General features: G+C 33.6%; 1 protein-coding gene across 3 annotated transcripts in view; it reads right to left on the reverse strand.

Moving 5' to 3' along the window:
* Positions 1 to 21,575, reverse strand: part of TBC1D5 (TBC1 domain family member 5) — a 571,386-nt gene that overhangs the window by 502,221 nt on the left and 47,590 nt on the right. For all 3 annotated transcript variants that reach the window (XM_040636853.1, XM_040636851.1, XM_040636852.1), the window contains exon 2: positions 16,860 to 16,922. The gene's annotated coding sequence lies outside the window, so the exon portion shown is untranslated. The remainder of the gene's footprint in view (positions 1 to 16,859; positions 16,923 to 21,575) is intronic.

Genomic DNA, 21,575 nt, shown 5'->3' on the forward strand with positions numbered 1-21,575 from the left:
AAGGAGGGAATAATAGGATTTGTTACCAAAGGTACAGCATTGAGGGAGCTTCAATTAACATTTACAGATTTTAATACCTGCTCAAATTTTCAACATTCTAATTTTACTTTTTTTATTCTTTGATTTTACGTTCTGTGCTAGAGCGTATTTAAATTAATAGCATCCCATGATAATCTGAAATCTAAACTCAACTGAAACTCATCTGAGGTATATCACAAACTATACAAAATTACTAAAATAATGAATAATTATGTCTCATCTAGCTTCTTAATCCCCAAGGTATGAAATTTTACTGATACTATCCTATTAATACTCTTTCATAGACTCTTACTACTTTTGAATTGTATAAAGTTAGAAAAGGCAAACTTATGGTTAAAATAAATTCTACCAAAAGTAATATGCAAAGGTCACAAAATGGCATTCACACCCAGCAGGCAAACAATTCAACCTGAATAAACTGCCAAGATTTAAAAATCTGAACATTTCACATGGAGCCCAATATGGGGCTTGAACTCACAACCCTGAGATCAAGACCTGGGCTGAGATCAAGAGTCGGACACTTAACTGAGACACTCAGGTGCCCCAAAAGATCTAGATTTTTAATTTCCCTCAAAAAACAAAAAACACAAAATACCCCACTAGATCTAGCAACACTGAGCCCACTTCTGGAAAAGCTCTCGAGTTGCCTGAGTAGCCACTAGCCACGTTCCTCCCCACTTTCTATTGCTTACCAAACAATAGACTATCAGGACTAGGATTTATAACCACTAAATAGAGTACAGAGGCAGTCATATCTTGATTCAAATCCTAGCTCCTCAGCCTCTAAACTGCTTCTTAACCCAAGAAAAGCCGTTCAATCTCTTTAAGCTTCAATTTCTTCATCATAAGAATAATGATGAATTATGAAGGAATAAAAGTAAAATAATACTTATAATACCAAACAAATTTAAATGTTTGATAAATGATATTTATTATTACACTATTTGGATTGAAATTTCAAGCCTAATTAATAAGATTTATCATAAACACTTCCCTCCTTGTATAGACTTCAAAGGAAAAATGAAATCACTATGGCCTTATCACTCCATAAGGGTCCTCTGTAAAATAAGGATAAGAACAGTAAGTAAATACCTTATAGTACTGAAATGAGTTAATTTATGTAAAATGCTTAGAATGGTACATGCACCTGCTAAACTAAGAAAGAATTAGTTATAACTAACAGTAGTTGTTCCCAGAGAGCAGGTACACATGAGCTTAATAAAAGTTTATAAAGAGAAATAAATTGGTAAGTTAAAATGTGACTGCATGAATACAAAACAGTTATCAAGATTATTTTTTATATATGAGTCCTCTCAAATATCCCATATTTTTATATTAAAACCTGAAAATCTCAATGAAAACAAAGTTATTCTGATCTGTTAAACTTTTTTTGTGCTCTGGGAACAAAATAATAAACAATTATTAAACTCTGATGGAAACAAAAGAACTGACCATAATCCCAAGCATGCACCTTATATGATGTCCACAGTTTATATCCGAAGGAATTTTAGAGAAATAGTATTTCATTACTGTTAGAACCAGACAAGTCTAGGCTAAGCTTTCTTTCAAGTTCTTTTATGCCTCCAAGGATCTCAGCAGCTGAGTTTAGAACCAATGCAAAGAAGGACCTCAATACCTTTTAGGGCTACTGGTTTCAAAGCTTCAGCCATTAAAAACAAAGAATGATGAAAAAAGGTCTGGTCAAACAGCAGCAGTGGTTCTCCATTAAATGGTGTGGTATCAAAAAGATGATTTGATCTTTAGCATACTAATCATCTCCGTAGAAGTAGTTTTTAATTAGTCTGGGAATAACAAAGAAGCTCACTCCTTCAAGTATTTAATTTAACAAAAGATAAAGATAGTCTCCCCTGGCTAAAGTGGTATGTACATTCCAGATTCCCTGCCTTGTCACACAAATCCTTCCACAGCAATCAAAACAATGAGAAAAGGCAACAAAACTGACTTAAAAAGAGCAATTTCCTTTCCAACCTAAATAAACTTTACACAAACTTGCCTCTGATAATCGACTACACAAGCTGCACCACCAGCATCAAGGGAGGGCGTGCAGATATCTAGCAGGTGCTGCAGTTTATCACAAAACCGTCTAAAATAATTGGAAGTGACAACCAGCACTACCACAAATGATTTATTAGTCTTTCACTCAGCTTTTCGGCTTCCTCGGGGCCAGAATAAATAATTTACCAACTCTGTATCTTCCAATCATTAATTCTTCCCTATGCATCCAAACTACATTTAACTCTGCTAGGTTCAATGGAATAAAACACACAATAGGAGTATTTTTCCAAATATAGAATTATCTGACCATATGCAAAGGCAAATTTGTCAATCAAGACGTACAATCCAGATGCAAAAGAATTTAAGAGCTCAAAGTCAGCAACTGCAGTTGAGTTTGAGGGAATAAAATCAAGTGAAGTGGAAATGAAAGTAGAGCCTAGTGAAGAGCTCTCTCTCTCATAGATTAGAAAAGGTTCCAGTGACTCTGTGGACAGCAACCTAAGCACACTGCATCAAAGAGACTTTAAACCTCAAGCATTACCATCTCACAACAGTCAATTCATGGACTGTCTCCCCTAAAACTCTCCCAGAAGTTATTAAAAATTATACACTCTTCCCTCAAAAAAAGGTAGAAACCTTAAAACAACATATAAGATTTTTTTCACTCAAAACAAACTTAATGCAGGGCAAGATGAGGCATCTTCTTTAAAATTATTTTCCTATTTTGAATGGGTTTATGAGACAGTTACATACTACTAGGAATTCAAAAAAGAAAATACATGTAAAAATCAAAGAAATACTCCCAAAAATTTTGACAATGATGTTAAAAGGTGTCCCTATTAATTATGTAGAAAAAACACAGAGTGAAAAAAAAAAAAAATTAGATCCTAAATCCATTTTTGATGTAAGCTAGTCTTGTCTCATTAAATCAGCATCTATGATTAAAACAGAGATCATTTTTGGTACATAATGTATTGCATTGTTAAAGCAGCATCTGTTTATTACACAGCATCAACATTTTTCAGCTTTCTGAAACTACTGATATGCAAGAAAATGATGCAGACCTAGTAATTTATTCAATCTTTTTTATTTCAAGAAGAAATACTTTCAGTGAAAGGGTTAATAACATTAATATTCTAATATTTAGCCTTGTATGAGGCAGCTTCAAGCTGCTGGGCACACAGTCCAAGAATTTCATAAACCAACAGCTTCCTCTTCAACGGCTAGAATGCATCACAATCCACATCTTAAGTGTTTAATATATGTTTAAGTACACTTTTAAATACATGACTTCTACCAAAATGTAAAATGCATTAAAATAAAGCCTGACTAATGAAAATTATAATATAAATTCGAGCCAAATGTAATTTAGATTATAAAATTTTCAAATAATCTCTAAAAATAAAATTCCAAAATATTCACAAATAAGACTGTATCATTTTCAATATTTCAAAGTAAGTAACTTGAAACAGTTATATAACTATCTGGGCACAAAATCATATTGTTCATATTAAGCAAAACCATGTCTTATTTATGCACAAAGACCCAGTATACCTGTTACAATGGAAAAATAAACCCCAAACAACATAGGTCCCAGCCTCCCACAGGTTAAAATAAAATAAAAATGTGAAAAGTGGAAAATACAGCAAAGGGCATCTTTTTCAAACAAACACCAAAAACCTATTTTATGTTTTTACAAAGAGAGTGGGGGAAAGGATAGAAGAATGTTTTCTAAAAAGAGCGGCATAACAAGATTGTAGGCAGGCTTCTTTGCAATTGGCTTTTAACCGCAGAAGAACTTCAGCAAGAAAGGATGAAGCAATGCACAGCTCTAGCGGCTCCAAACCACCTGAGGGTGCTGCCTAATACCAGAACCCAGATACAATGCTCTAAGAGATGACAGCAACTTGTCCCATGTGCTGAAAACACTGAGCCCTGCAGAGCCACATGAGTATCCGTGGAAAAAGTCTGTGCAAAGTATCCTGACCCTTAAATGTCCATCAAATGGGAAATACACAAACTGTGGTACTGACATTGTCCTATCATGAAGTATTAGAGAACAGTTAAAATTAATACATCAGATGTAAAAACAGAAGGAACAGGTCAGAAACAATGTTGGGTAAAAAGGAGTTTTAAAAAGCAAACTACATAAATATTCTAATTTAGTGAGAACACTCAATGTTGATGAACACATAAATGCACTAGTTGTCTAAAAACATGGGCAGGAAGGATATAAACCAATTTCAAGATGGAGGTAATCTGTGAAAGGAAGGATTTTAAAATGCTTTTAAAATATATATACAGCAAACGTTAACAATATTAATTCTGCATGGTAAATACAAGGTTGCCTGTTCTATTTATCCTCTGTACTTCTGTAAATATTTGAATATTTCTTAAGTATTTTAAATCTAAGCCATGATGTAAATAATTTTCTTCTGAAAAAAATTAAAAAGATTTTACAATATCCTTACCCGAAACATGAAGGTCTATCTACCTTAAAAATCACTGGTTTGGCTAGTCTCCATATCCTAAAAATGTTAAATTCCTATTTAAGAAACTAAAAATTCTACCCTCTTTTCACAAATGATTTGACTTCGTAACATTTTCTTTTTTTTTTTTTTTTTTTTTTTAAAGATTTTATTTATTTATTTGACAGAGACAGAGACAGCCAGCAAGAGAGGGAACACAAGCAGGGGGAGTGGGAGAGGAAGAAGCAGGCTCATAGCAGAAGAGCCTGATGTGGGGCTCGATCTCATAACGCCGGGATCACGCCCTGAGCCGAAGGCAGACGCTTAACCGCTGTGCCACCCAGGCGCCCCTGACTTCGTAACATTTTCAAACCAAGTTCTCAAGAGAGTCCACGCTTTTATCTCAAAATTGAACTGAGGGATTCCACCAGGTAGACTCCCTAAGTAAAGTTAAAAACAATCTTACCAGGGGTTTTTAAATAACTGGTTTTATCATTTATTGTTAGACCAAACAGGCTTGATTGAGAACCTGACTCCCATTCCTTGGCTCTAACTTCCATGGGGGATATTTTCGCTTTATTAGTGAATGTGTTCTTTTTCATTTTCTTTGTTTATGTGAGATATTAAACTTCTACCTGTTAGGAAGGAAGGAAGGAAGGAAGGGAGGAAGGGAGGAAGGGAGGAAGGGAGGAAGGGAGGAAGGGAGGAAGGGAGGAAGGAAAGAAGGAAGGAAAGAAGGAAGGAAAGAAGGAAGGAAAGAAGGAAGGAAAGAAGAGTGGAGGGAGGGGGGAGGGAAGGGGAGGGGGTAATTCCTAGTAAGCCTTTAGACTTACTTAATGAAACCTTACTCTAAAGAAGTCAGTACCACGATGACAAGCTTTTTACCTTGTGTTAAAATTTTGTGCAGTCAAATTTCTTTTAAGTTCAACCTCATTCCTTTACAGGCCTTTGGAAATTTGGCAGGTCATCTATAACTAAATAGAAACAAGATGCCTCTCATTTACAATCACATTTGTACACTAAAACAAAAGTTTAATATACTTTTTTTGTCATCATGAAGAAATATCAAAGTTACTGTTAATTTTCACAAAAAAAAACCTGATAAATATTCCCACAAAGTAGAAACCATCTGATTTAAAGAATTACTGGCTTGTTATCTTACACGAGAAATCATATTCAACTTATATTGATGTTTTCTATCTGAAGTATGTCATGCAATATTGTAATTAATCTCATAAATCCACTACAATGTGATCAAATCCTATCAACTCTGATTGGCATAAATTTGAAACAATGAAGCAATCACATCTGTTAAGCAGTTCTAGCTTGCTAGACACCACTGTAAAAGTTTACACAATAACATAATTACATTTTTTTCTCTATAAGACCTTTCTGCACTTAATTTGAGTTTTCGTAACATTTCTTGTGTGTACTGGGTTCTGTGTCATCTACCACATGAAGTGGGATACAAAATAAAAGATAAGAAAAGGAGATGGGAGAAACTGTGGGAGATGGGTAATAGAGACAGTGTATATGTGAAACTGGAATACCTGAAAATAAATTTTCATGAAACCACAAATGAATTACAAGATAGAAAAAAATTAGTGAATTTGAATGAAAAAATATCTAACTTTATCCTGAAATGACTGTTGAAAAAATATGAATACTGAATTTAAATAAAAATACATGGACACAAAACAAGTAAGTCAAACCCTGCTTTATGAAACAAAAGATTACCACACAGCGAAAAAATCACCACCTACCATTTTTGGAGTAACCTTAATTTCTGAAACTTGAATGATTTTATAAAAACATTCTAATAGTACATGAATATGATAACAATGTAATATATATAATAATAATAGCATAACATATATCCTATAGAATATACGTATATTTGAACAAATGGGTGAAAAATGCAATATTCCAAGAATAATTCTATGTAATTTTAAGAACATTTCTCATTAGCTGACAAACTCATGGAGAACGATGACTAGGCCCTAAAGATAGAGGGTCTATGGACTAAAATAAGAGATAAATATTAAATATTAAAAATAAGTAACATCATCAAGTTATTAATCCTTATTGCTTTTACATACAACATGCCTAAGATATAACTTAAGAATATGTCAACATTCTACTAAAGATAGCTAAATTACTCTAAATCCCATCTGGGTAACCATATAAAATTTTGAGACATTTCTCATCTTGCTGAACTTTGTATCTGCCACTCCTTATGTGTATACATCTTAAGAAAGCACACCTTCTCAAAACTGAATACCTCTTCAACTTGCCTTCACACCAACCAGGGACTTCAATGTACTCAGTACATATTCCTGATTAATTTACTTTTCTTTTTAAAGATTTATTTATTTGAGAGAGAGCACGTGTGCTCACATATGGTTGGGGGGCACAGAGGGAGAGGGAGACAAGCAGACTCCCCACTGAGCAGGGCTCAATCCCAGGACCCTGAGATCATGACCTGAGCTGAAATCAAGAGCCAAACGCTTGACCGAATGAGCCACCAGGTACCCCTGATTGATTTATTTTAACCTGTATGAAAACAGGAGTCATGAGTCAAATAGTTTAAATTAAAACTTTATTTCCGGGGCGCCTGGGTGGCTCAGTCGATAAGCGTCTCCCTTCGGCTCAGCGTGTGATCCCGGCGTTATGGGATCGAGCCCCACATCAGGCTCTTCTGCTATGAGCCTGCTTCTTCCTCTCCCACTCCCCCTGCTTGTGTTCCCTCTCTTGCTGGCTGTCTCTATCTCTGTCGAATAAATAAATAAAATCTTTTTTAAAAAAATAAATAAATAAAACTTTATTTCCTACCATTAAACTTAAAATTAATAAAACAAAACAAAATTATGATCAAAGGAAAATATTCCAGAAAGAGATCACCGGTAATTCTGATTGTGAAACTTGAATTCAAGAGAACAAGAAGGTCTTTTAACAAACTCATGTGCTAATTCAGATGTTTTTGTCTATGGATATGGCAAGTTTTCGCAAAACAAGTATATCCTGTTTTCTTAGAATTTTCAATTTATTATTTGAAATTATTAGAATACTATGTTAACCAAAAAGACAAGAATTTTTCTCCATTCTTGTCTCTTTCCTACGATTTTGTTGTACTCCCCTTAATATACAACTCTTCACTAGTTGTTTTTTTAAACATCTTATAGCTTAGTTCCTAATCAAATCCTTAAAAAAGATGCTCCCTTACATTGAAACTCTCATGACTACTTTGTACTTTAGCCTCAATATAAAGACATTAATTTGATTACCACAGGACACTAACAGTATTAACATTTTACTAAAAGTAAATCTCCATTTTTATTTTTTTATCAAACAATAATTAAAATAGGATTAAAATAAGAAATAACTACAATTCTTCTGACAAAACTGTACTGTTGCTGCCTATTATTTATCTCATTTCTATATTTTGTTCATGTTTTCATTCAAGAAATACTATTTTTGTATTGAAATATTGGCAAAAATAGGACAACTCCTGTTTTTATTGCAACATGGTACAATAAGTGCTCTACAAAGATTTGTGGAAGGTGAGGTGGTATCACTGAAAAATCAGAGAAAGCTTTTGAGAGCTGCATCTTGCAGGATAAGTTAGCCAGGAAAAGAGGTACAGAGCAAACAGCACATAAGAAGATTGATTCAAAAAAGATTAAGCAGATAAGCTGATTTCCTCTCCTTCCCAAACCCTAAAGAGATCTCAAATTTTTTGCAAAATAGCATATCAAGGGAAATAACTCATCAGAGAATTTATCATAAAAGACTGTGAGGAGGGGTACCTGGGTGGCTCAGTTGGTTAAACATCCGACTCTTGATTTAGGCTCAGGTCATGATATGTGGAGCTCCACGTTCAGTGGGGAGTCTGCCTGGGATTCTCGCTCTCCCTCCCCTCCGCCCCATGCACACTATCTCTCTCAAATAAATAAATATATCTTAAAAAAAAAAAAAGATAGGAGGAGCAAACTATTTTGTCCACAGTTCAGTAACATTCAGCCTCACACATGCCACCTCTACTACTCTGGTGACAAATCTCCAAATAAAATAACTAGAAAAACACTAACAAACAGGAGGATGAATTAATTCAAGGTGACTTACTCAAACTGAAAAAGACTTGCTTCCAGAATGAAAGGATCCTCTCAAGTCCCAGTATAAACAATGAATAAGATCCATTCCAAGACACACCATCATAAAAATTCAGAGATAAAGATTCTAAAAGCTTTCAGAATAATAAAAACAGGTCATGCACAGCAGAAAACAATGTGGTGGAGGGGAAAAGACCATGGAGTTCTTTGAAGCAACACTGAATGCTGTGAACCAAAGCCTTCAAAATTCTAAAAGAAAATTACCTACAACCAAACTATTAATCAAGTCTGAGAGTAAAATAAGGGCATTTTAATCCTTCCTAAGATGTATGTGTGCATAAGGAAGTGAAGCCAGAAAAAAAGACAATGAGTTGCAATAGCAGATAAGGACCAGAGCAAAGCTATCCAACCTCAGAGGGTATCAAATCCTTGACCTTCTAGATCACTTCAGTACCTCACAGCATGAATGAAATCGGCAGTAGCAGCTAAAGAAACAGTAACCACAGTAAACAATACTAGAGGAAGCAATTAGAAGCAAGTACTCTTTGCCTAGGCAAAGATGCCTGTGAGGCTGGAGGGAAACCCCATGACAATGGCTGTTAGTCTTCAGATGAGTCTCTACATTAAACCAATAAATGACTGTGAAACTGTTACACGTTCATCTCTAAAGTTATGTTCATATGCATTAGAAATAGTGTCACTTTGAAGATAAAACCATGTAATCTATATAAAAAATGCATGCATACACACATATTTTCACTCATAAAAGGGTTTAACTGGATTATTTTATAATTAGGTTTTATTTAAGAAACCAATAACAAAATGGAACGGTATAGTTTCTATGAAGTGAGAGAATGATTTAGAGATATAAACAACAGTTCAAAATGGTTCTAAATGATTTTATCACTCATCAATTTCAGAATCCCCCCAAATTGATTAATTAGCATTAGTTATTTTTCAAATTTTAAGTGAAAAGCTATGCCCACTCTCTCTGGGTATCTTATGGACAAAATAAAATCTCCTTTTTCAACACCATTATTACATATACTTCCTATGCAGTTAATTTTCATTTACAAAAATATCAAAGAAATCAGAGTAAGTCCCCATATTCCCAACTAGAAGAGTGTTTAATGCTTAAGTATTTAATTCTACACGAATTGTTAGTTTTGATAGAAGCTCCAGTTTAATCTGGAAGAGCATGAGTTGGAAGAGCTATGAGGAATAAGCACACATTTCTACAACAATGGTTCTCAATCCCACCAGATCCTATGCCCCTTTTGTTCTCTGTACTATCCTGAAATGAAGTTCTGAGATAATAAAATCAAACTACACATAGAAAGTTTTTTTAAAAAAACACTATTAATTCCCTAACCATAATATTAATGAAAAACAAAATTAATTTATATCAAAATAGTCACTTCATTAAACAAATGCTTAGGCATAGCTACTTAAGAAGGAAGAATAAAACAGTCACATATTCACACCTATATACAGTAAATAAATTTAGATCTAAGAGAGAAAAGAAGTCATTCTCCATAAGAAGTACAAGAAAATGAAAAAAGGAGCAGTATAGGAGAACTCTAGAATAAAAATTAGTGTTAAGTGATTACAGACAAAAATTCATTTAATGTGAGGATAAAGATAGAAGCTTAAATGAAATAAAGATTAAAATGCCAAGACAAATTACATACTGTTCAAATGGAAAAAATTATGAAATACGGTGTTAGTGCAACTGACCTGGGTTTTATTTTTAAGTGCAGTGTCAAACAATTACCTATGCTAAGACATGTTACAGTGTAGTTAAAATATATCCCAGTAATACCACCACATTGTCAAGGCATGTATACATTAAGTCTCTAGTACTTAAAAATATAATAGAGACTACATCTTCCTAAAATAGAAAATAGTAAATAAAGAAATGTATTATAAGAAGTTACAGAGAAGTTATATGATAAACTCCTGGAATGGTATCAAAATAATACTGAACACTAGACAACATAAAATATAATTTTGACAACACATTTATTATCATTCTAAAAAATGAAATTTTAATATTTAGGATGGCAATTATGAAATATCTTTAAACAATCCTTATTAATAAAATTCAATGAGTTCCATTAATTTAAAATTCAGTTTATTGTTACAAAAGTCTTAAATATCTTGCAATCAGTATTTTTGAGCCTCCAGTAAACTGCATTACTGAACTGAAAACTTTTCAACTAAAATTCTAGTTAGAAATGCTATATATAAACCAGGATATGGAAAGAATGTGTGAAATAAATTATAGAATTTTGAGAGGATTTCTTTATTCTCCTTAAGCTTCCCCTCCACACAAACTTCCCCTCAAGTTTAAGATTCTTCATGTAACACCTCACAAAAAGTTGTCAGTATTATTATACATGAAAGTATTGTTACTTTATCTCTGAAGAGAATTTAAGCAAGCACACGGAAAAGTTACATGGTACTCAGGACAATCTTTTGCAGTCTGAGACTGTTCCATGCATTGTAGGATATGTAGCATCCCTGAGCTACATCCATTACATGCCAAAAACACTCCAACAATATTGTGACAAACACAAGCATAATTTCCAAAATTCCCCTTTTAAGGCAGCACGCTCTTATTTAGAAATCATTACTCTAGAAGTCTTACAGCAAAGAGCATACTATAATGGGAAAAACAATAGAAAAAAAGTGTTTCAAAAACATAAAGAAACACATCGATTATACAAAAAATTGTTAACTTGCCAATTTCATCCTCTTCCAAATATCCTTTCTGTGGCCCATATTTTTTTTTATATTGTGTAAAGAGAATGACTTAAAGAGATTTGATAACCACTCTAGATCATATGTAATCCTCTTTATAATTTTTAATAGAAAGCTTTCCTATATATAATCTTTTTAATATTCTCTTAGCCAAATTAAAGTCAAAAATAGAATATAATCAATAAATTGTATATGTATAGGCATGTCAAGCTTAAATAATTTCATTGATGTGCATTTTATTTTGTTGTTGCATGTTGTTTGGTGTTCACTGTTTCACTGAGCAACATCAACACTAAGATACTGCATTTGTAATATTCAGTATTATTAAAGACTCATATGTCAGTATTATTTAGTGCCCCAAGAAATCCTTACTGTATGAGTCCCCTTTTTTATTCTGCAAACTCTAAATTTAATAAGGTTCTATTTAATTAGCCCAGGATTCAAATATACATTCATGCCAAATTTAGCAACCACATGGGAGGTTAGGGAGAAAGGTATTTGAAACACTTCCACAGGAACAACCTTGGGTTGCTCTCTTAAAGTATCAGTGCAGGGGCCCACAGTACTTCACATGCTATCCACAAAACAGACGAGGTGTGAAAGAAATTTTGTGTTTAACGTGACCTTTGGCTGTACCTTCACTTGCCATAATTATAAAGGAGCTACTCTCAGAGCCAACATATAAGTTATGTTACTACTCTTACAACTATAGTAGTATTTTATGAAGTACTTTATACTGTGACAAACTGAAGGCAAAATATAAGAAAGCTCTTCCTTTGTTACCAGGCATACTAGGCCCTTCTGAACAAAAAGAGTTCTGATATTATATATATATGAATGAATAAGAATTATTGCACAAGATTTATTTATTTTTATTTTTTTTTTTTTAGTGCACAAACACAAATATGTCAGTGTGATTACCTGGTTCGACTTAACAAATCGTCTATGCTCTAAAGGCAAATAAACTGGATCTTTAATAATCTAATTATGACTTTAATAATGTAACATGTCATTTTAGATAAATACCTGTCAAGAGGGAATTAAAAAGAAAACTACAAAAAAACAAAAACTAAAAGACAAAAAAACACCTTTTCTAGAGATTCCTATTTTCCTATACAAAATTTCACCAAGGAAAAACAGTTGTTTTTAAAAATATTTGGCAAAACTGCGAACACATCAATACATATGACACGTAACATGGATTTTTTCGGGGGCGGGGGAAAACACTGGATCATCCAACATAAAATTATAAATTTGGAAGGTAGAACAAACAGGATTAGTTTTCAGTACAACGTTAAAGATGCCAAAAAGATTTACAAGGCATTAAGGAGGGCACATATTGTATGGAGCACTGGGTGTTATATGCAAACGATGAATCATGGAACACTACATCAAAAACTAATGATGTACTATATGGTGACTAACATAATAAAAAATTTAAAAAAAAAAGATTTACAAGGCAAAATGAGCACAGAAAATCCTCTAAGGTATGATAAGAAGAGAAATTTTAGGACTCTCTACTATACCATGAGCAACTTTACCATCCTCATATTTCCATTCCCAATAGTAATACCTCTTTACTTTTACCTTGAAAATAAGCTCCAAAAGCTGTGAAACATCAGTCACACTAGATAAAAGTCATAGCCACAACCTGCCTTGGTTGCCTAACAAAAACATATAAATACTGGCAAAAGAAGTCGGTTTTACCACAAAATCAAACATTTTTAAAGTTACTGTACATGAATTAAGATTCTTCTTAAATATATGTTTTATAAGGGTATTAGAAATTACTCAATAGGCATGTGAGATATTACTATCACACTAGTAATAGTGAGTCCTGAATTGGAAGATAAATTATATGGTCATCCTAGCTATTACAGTATTTCATATTATCTACATCACAGATTTTGAGTATTTCATGATGTAACAATTATTCACTTGGAAACGCTAACTTAAAAACTTTGGGGGCGCCTGGGTGGCACAGCGGTTGGGCATCTGCCTTTGGCTCAGGGCGTGATCCTGGCATTATGGGATCGAGCCCCACATCAGGCTCCTCCGCTATGAGCCTGCTTCTTCCTCTCCCACTCCCCCTGCTTGTGTTCCCTCTCTCCCTGGCTGTCTCTATCTCTGCCGAATAAATAAATAAAATCTAAAAAAAAAAAAAAAAAACTTTGATTCACACCGTTCCCTATTGTTCATACAAATGCAACTACCTATGGCACTCACACCAACATCACCCAAACTCTACTGCTATCCATCGCTCACCTGTTTTCTGTTGTCTTTTGTGTGCTTCAGACCCAGGATGATAAAGGCTTGTCTTTGTCTTCAGGGAGCAAACAGATAGAAAGATCCCATTCTCTTAGCCTCACACCAAATTCACAACATTTTTCCTTACTCCCGGAGGCTCTACAGAATCTTTTAAATACTTACATTTAAGTGTTTAAAATTACAATTGGCTATTTTCTCATCCTTTTTACACAGGTTAAAATACTTAACGGTATGCTAAACACTATATTTAGAGTTAATTTAATAATACGTTTGTGGCCATTTCTATAAAAGCTTAGGCATCAGACTCTTAATCATTCTTTTAACAATATGTGTCTAACCCTGATTATACCATTATTTTTATAAGGAAATCAGATTTGACCTAACAGAGCCCTGGAAATGGCCATAGGCTTAAGAGTCCAAAGATCTGAGTGTTGGACAACCACCAGGAAAACCATACAATCTCCCTGAGGCACAAATTCTTTTTATGTAATTCTGATCCACTATATGGGATTACAAGAAGAATCAAATCAGAAAATTCAAGAATCAAATCAGAAAATTCAGAAAATTAAGTACTGCCTACTGTTTAGAAAAGATGACCAAGTACAACACAAAGTTAATATACTTAGCAAGTGAAACCTATCAGAAATAAAGAAACACATTCTCAAAAACAAAAAAACAGAAAACAAAAAAAACACCCAAAACTGGCTAATACTGCAAAACTGTAATGGGCTAGGAAAGACCCTTGAGAGTCAGACTCAATGAGTCCTAATCCCAGTGCCATCACTTACTGCCATGTGTGTGGCAATGAGCAAGTTACTTAACATCTCCAAGTTTCTGTTTCCTCATTCATAAAATGAAGACAATAAATGTATTTATCTCACTGTGAAGAAAAACAATCCATGTAAAACATATAAGCACTGTACCTGCACATAAGTGCTCAATAAACGCTATTATTATGAAAATCTCCACTGATGTCTCCTTCCAAAAACAAGTCCTAAAAAATTGTTTTGATATCAGAAGAAAATTTTCCATATGTGTGTGCACGCACATATGTTTATCTTCCAATGAAGACCACTTGGATAACACAGCTAATACTCCACAAATACATATTGATAGTGTGGCTGGGTATATTATTGTGACAACTAACATAGTAAGATCTTATTCAACATTGGAGAAGGCAGCTTTTTTTCTTCAAAAGAAGTCCACATTGGCATACTGAAGCACATTTTGAAATAAAATTCCATATCTGACAGTATTTGTGGTTGTTCATCTCCAAAACAGAAGTCACAGATATGTATAATACACACATTTTTAAATCCATGTATATAAATCAAATGAAACCACTTCCTATAAGGCAAACATATGAAGACGCTAAAGCAATATTCCAATTAAACATTCATATATTCAATATTTCAAAATAAGAAATGTGGAGAGAGATATATATATAATACATATATATATGCACAATTTACATTCCCTAGTAAAACCTGTCTACAGAGGCCATTTTCATCCTTTTTTCAATAGCATCCTGGGGTTCCTTTTCATTCAGTCAGTTAAGCGTCTGACTCTTGATTTCAGCTCGTCATGATCTCAGGGTCATGAAATCAAGCCTCGCATCAGGCTCTGCTCTGGGTGCGGAGCCTGCTTAAGATTCTCTCTCCTTTTCCTTCTGCCACTCTTACTATATCCCGCCCCCTGCTCATGCTATCTCTCGAAAAAAAATTAATTAATTAATTAAATCAAATTAAATTTAAAAATAGCATCCTAACTTGAACTGTACAATGCTGCCTCTCTCTGAAATGTTAAAACTGTAAAGTACACAGTAATTCACTCCAAGCAAACACAGAAGACTAAGTTGTGCATCTGACATTCTTTTACCCAAACAACTGCTTAACCTATTCATTAAACCCATTCAATGACAGAGCAGTAATAACTGCACTACCTTATCAAATACAATCAGACAAAAGAAGAAATACCTTATTTGGTTAGAAATAGAAACTTTACATAAGAGAATTATTAGCTAAAGTCAGGGAAATTATAGCTTTCATTTACAAAAGCCCTTGTCCATTTTAGTTCATTAAAATGAAGTTGTATAAAACTTTCCATAAGGGATATGATATTAAATATGTCACTATGACTGATATAAAAATCTATATCAACATCATGCTACTTGCCAAACACACATATAATGAGAATTTTCAAAAATAAAGGCTATATCAGTCAAATTTATATTTCAAGGATCCAAATCGAAGTCGGACTTCATTTCTCTGAACTTTCCTAAAAATATCCCAGTAGTAAAACAGATTTGCCTCTAAAATAAAACAACAAGACTCTTTTAGTTATTCTAAAGCAAGTAAGAAATGCAGACCTGCCCTTTAGAGATACAAAGGATAATGTGGACTGAGGTTTACATGTTCAATCTCAGTTTACATACTATAGGCTATATCATTAATTTGTAAGTGACTCTACAATGAGTATGCACACAACACATAAACATTCTATCATCAGTAACCCTAAACAGGTAGATTTAGAACTAAACAATGCATAAATGAAATTTCATCTCTACCATAAATTACTAAGAAAAAAAAAAAATCCATGGGCATTGCAATGAATACACTTTTGCCTTAGAGCTAATACTTTAATTTTAAAGAACCACAAAGAAAAAAATCAAAACTAGTCAGTAACAATGCAGGCTCTAAAAGCAATAAACTCAAAATTAAGTTATAAATAATTTAAAGCATGTCATGAAGATGTATTAATAATTCATCAGATAAATAATTTACTAAATAATCAAATAAATAAATAATGAAATACATAAATAAATCAGCAAATAAATAATTCTGCAAAATAACCTAAACAATAAGTCATCCAAACAAATCAAAAGCCTACAAAACCACAATGATTTTCTGGATTCTGATAGTTTTAAATAAGCAAATGTACATAAACTAGATCAATCCCTATTAGAATTAGAAATATTTTTCAATGCTATTGGTAAAATCCTCATCTCAATACATAAGAACACATTTTCAATTTTTAAAGGACTGCATTGGATTAGTTCTTATAAATTATTAATATGATTATAATATATCCTGCTCTATATTTTACATATAATATCTTTGCCTAACATATTTTCCCCCAAACAACTGGATACTTAAAATATTCTTAACTTACACTTCTTTTTCAAAGCAATACTTACAGGATAATGGTGCCACTGCCTTTCTGATAGTTTTCCTATCTTCACCAAGTCTTTGGAAATTTTCTGCAGAGATAGAACAATAAGAAAAACGTTAATTATTACAGATGAGATTTCATCACTAGTGAACAAGGTTTTATAATTGTACAAAGTAGCAATGGGAAGTGGACATTGTTAGTTGTAAACTATGTAAAGTTTTTAGAAGTCTTCAGTGGACTAAGTACAAGCTAACAGAGGCTAGCTTCCTCTATTGGAACTGACATACAAGCTGTTACAATTGGCAGGATTTCAGATATGAAGGCAAAAACTTTGAAGGACAAAGTTATTGGCTGACATCTAATGCTATCCTCAATTTGAGAAGCTCAAAGTCCTTGACAGAATACATGAGATCACTTAACTGTTACAATTTGAATATAATGACAATCTAATACAAAGAGTCAAAACACAACTGACCTCATAAATCAGTCTTCATTGGACATTTAAAGTTTGTATCTACCCACAGTATAGTACTCCTGAAATCCACAAATAGATCCCAAACTATGATAGCCTTGCACACAGAAATAAGAACTCTAAAATGGGTTTTTTACGTATTACAGAGAATAAATTCAAACAATATAGTACATCTGAAGAGAAGACTGTCTATGGTCCCCAAGTGTAAGGGAAGATTCTAACTTTATCTACACAACTTCTCTGTAAAGGTTCCTTGAACTATAGACCCCATAAATCTGAACTCAACCTAAAAAATACAGCAAATCCTAAAACATCATAAATTGGTTAGAGCAATGATTCTCAACTGGGGAACAATCTGCCTCCCAAGAGACATTTGGCAATGTTTGCATACATTTTTGATTGTCATAACTGGGGAATATTATTGGCATCTAGTGGGTAGAGATCAGGGATGCTGCTGAACATCTGTAATGCACAGAAGAGACCCCCACAAAGAATTATCTGTCCTAAAATTTTATTAGTGCTGAGGATGGGGAAACCTTAGGTTAGAGTAAAATGATTTTTAGTAGTGTATGGTTTTCCACTTATAAAATAGTACAAATTTGGTTCAGAGATGTAAAGTCTTTTGTTATGTGCATAACATTATATGCAGTGGAATACCCTGGGGAAAAAAATGTATATCCTTCAAAGGGGTATGCGGGAACTCTGTGCTTTCTGCTCAATTTTTCTGTAAACTTAACACTGCTCAAAAAAAAGTTTATTAATTTTTTAAATGTGTATCCTTCACTCATTTCATTGAAGTTATGAATAACTTTCTTAGAATACTAAAAAAAAGTCTACAGTAACAAAAAATGTTATTTTCATTGATCAAAATTCCTCCAATAAAGTTAATAAGAGAACACTAAAAGTCACATTTATGAGCTGACTTTATCAAAGTGACTAGACAAGATATTTAATATTAAAAATTCATAGGGCTTGAAGGGATTATTCAGATACAACATACCATCCTCAATGGTTTGTGGTTGGTTTTGTGGGTTGTTTCTGTCTGGGGGTTTTGAGGGGGTTTTGTTTGTTTGCTTTTCCCTAAAAGCTACCAACTGTTTTCTGAAATAATATTTGTGATAATTATTAAAAGCACTTGAGAAAAAAATTCAGCAATATAGCTAACAAAAACATCCAGATATTATGTATAATTTTAAGTACTTTCTTTTCAATACCAATTAATCTCTCTCCAGTCTTAAAGAAATTTTTTGTTTGCAACAAAGATCCAAAATCTAACACGACACCATGCATGTTTCCTTATATTAGATCTATTACATTACTACACAGAGTATTAAATAATGCTATCCTTTATCAGATAGGATTAGGTCATATCCTTCCCAAGCCAAAAAATATTCTTAAGTTATGATAATATAATGACTTAAACAAGAGGGTGAAAAAAAGGAAGAGAATTCTCTCCATGTAAACGTCCAGAAAGAGACAATCAAAAGCTGATGTGGCAGCTCCAAACATTGAGGACTTAAGTTCCTTCCATCTTTCTGCTCTACTACATACTGTTTCTACTCCAAGTGGCCTCACACTCTAAGACGACTATGGGCATTCTTGCTAATACATCCACATTGCAGAAAAAGGGGAGGAAAAGGGCCACCCTGCTCCCTTTTAACTCTGTGTTATTTCAGCCTACAGCTTATAAACCATTGCTTTGTCCTTTGGCTATACCCAACCATTTGGGACGATAGGAAATGTAGTCTCCAAACTGGTAATAATGCCCAGCTATAATATTGGGGTTCTTCTTACTAAGGAAGACAGGTAAAATGAATTTTGTAGGACAAACGGTAAGATACAGACTGCAGTGGAGGTTACAACTCTTCAAAGAAAATGGGAGATGCACTCAAAATTTCTCATAAGGTGGTTCACTGCAAATTACTGGTACATGTACATACGTGTGTGTATGTGTGAAAGAAAACCTAAATGTTTAAGTAAATGTTTAAAAAAATTTAGGGATAATCTCAGTATAGAATGCTATGTAGTCACTAAATATCACACTTTAGAATTTTACTGATATGGAGAAGTGTTCGTAATATTAAATGAAGAACAGGCTATAAAACATTTCATATAAAATAATTCCTATTTTATATAAATATACATACCAACACATGCATATATGTATACACAGTGTGTATATATATATATATATATATATACACACACACACACACACACACACATACACATAGGCACATCATATATCTATATCCAGAGAAAGACTGAGATCATATAAAATTCAAGAGAATGCAACTAATCTAAATGATAACAGTGTTTAGGCTTTGGGAACTGTAACTTTCATTTTCCCCATACTTTTCATTACTTTCTAATTTTTGTGCAATGAACACATACTTACACTTATGTTTACTTTTAAGATTTTAATTATCTATTTGAGATAGAGAGTGAGAGAGAGGGAGCACGAGTAGAGGACAGAGGGAGAGGAAGAACCAGGCTCCCCACTGACCAGGGAGCCCGATGCAGGACTCAATCCTAGGGCCCTGGGACCATGACCTGAGTTAAAGGTAAATGCTTAACCAACTGAGCCACCCAGACGCCCCACTTATGATTATTTTTCATGAAGATTTTGGCTTAGATGAGGAAAAGGACCTTATAAAAGTAATCAGATTCAAGCTTCAATTTACATTTTTACTTAGAATTTTCTCGTAATTAAAAAAAGTGGGGAGCAATCTATAACTGAGCTGTATCTTTCCTAACTGGGGCAAAACATGTAGGTTTCCCTTTAGTTGGTAGTAAGAAGCTAACCTCTCTGTGCCCAACTTGTTTTCAACTTACTAACATTCACATATCACATTTGTCAGCTTTATACAAGTCACTCCTAGCCAGATGCTACATCCATCATTCCTAACAATCTACCCTGACATATTGATTACTTTGTTCATATCACTCTGTAGAACTAATCATTCGTACTTCATGCTTCTACAAATCCTTCCATTTTCTATATTTCTCAATTTTTTTCTACTCTATTACACATTTTTCTGGTTACTTATATAATGGATACATCTAACAGAAATTACATCTTTCTTATATCCTTACAACTATCTTGCATTGTCTTGAATTTTCCAGAGCTATTACTGGGTATACACACCATTGCTACTTTGGTATTAACTTTATTGTCTATAAGTCTCATAATTTGGAACACCTCAAAGTTCTCCACATTTTCCAGAATGATTCAATTTCCTAAGCCTCTATTGCTATCATATAAAAAAATAGAAAAGCAGGAAAAAGGCAAGCAACTGATATATTTAAAACTACGAATATGTGTATTGAATGGACCAAAACAGCAAACAAACAAAAAGTAAAATATATGGTCCCTGCTCTCTAAAATTTGGTCAAAAAAGACAAACACACACACATGCACACATGCATGCACAGGCTCGCTCACACACACAAACAGGGCAGGGAGGAAGGGAGAGGAAGAAAGAAATTCACAACCAAATGTAAAAAGAGGCAAGTGTACAATCAGAACAATATGTACTACCAAAAATCCAAAAGGTAAAAGCCACAGGCACGGATAATCAGGGAAGGCTCTCCAACTGAGACCAAATCAATATAGCGCTAGGACAATGGTTCTCGACTAGGGGAGACATCATCCCCTACAAAGGACCTTTGGCAATGTCTGGAAACACTTTTGGTTATCATGAATGGAAGTCACTAGCTGCATCTAATGGGCAGAGGCCAGGGATGCTGCTAACATCCTACAACGCACAGGAGAGCCCCCACAGAAATGAATTATTCAGCCCAAAATGTCAACAGTGCTAGAAGAAGCAGTTGGAGTCAAAAGAAGAGAGAGCATTTAAGCAGGATAAGTAAAAGAATGATATGACATGAGTAAAAGAATGATAACTACAATACACGACGTCTTTAATAAACCATAATATGGCTAGTGAAAGAACAGGGAACAAGAGATTAGAAAACATAACTGGGCATAGACTGTAATGGGCCTACACAATAAGTCTGACAGACCAAGGAAATAAAGAAAAATGCCTATTATAATAACAAAAATACAAGAAAGCTGAGGCACAAAATAGCAACATACTTGATAAGAAACAAAATTGTAGATGGGGACACTGATTTCCAGCAGTATGGCAGACTAGATACCTTGATACTATTAGATGTTACTTTTAAAAGTTAGTGGAAAAATCTATTTCAATGAACTGCTTAGCTAGCAAGAAAGTACAGTACTCACATAAGGCATAAACAAAAGTA

The sequence above is a fragment of the Ursus maritimus genome, unplaced genomic scaffold, assembly GCF_017311325.1.
Source record: "Ursus maritimus isolate PB19 unplaced genomic scaffold, ASM1731132v1 scaffold_20, whole genome shotgun sequence".
In the NCBI taxonomy this organism is placed as follows: domain Eukaryota; kingdom Metazoa; phylum Chordata; class Mammalia; order Carnivora; family Ursidae; genus Ursus; species Ursus maritimus.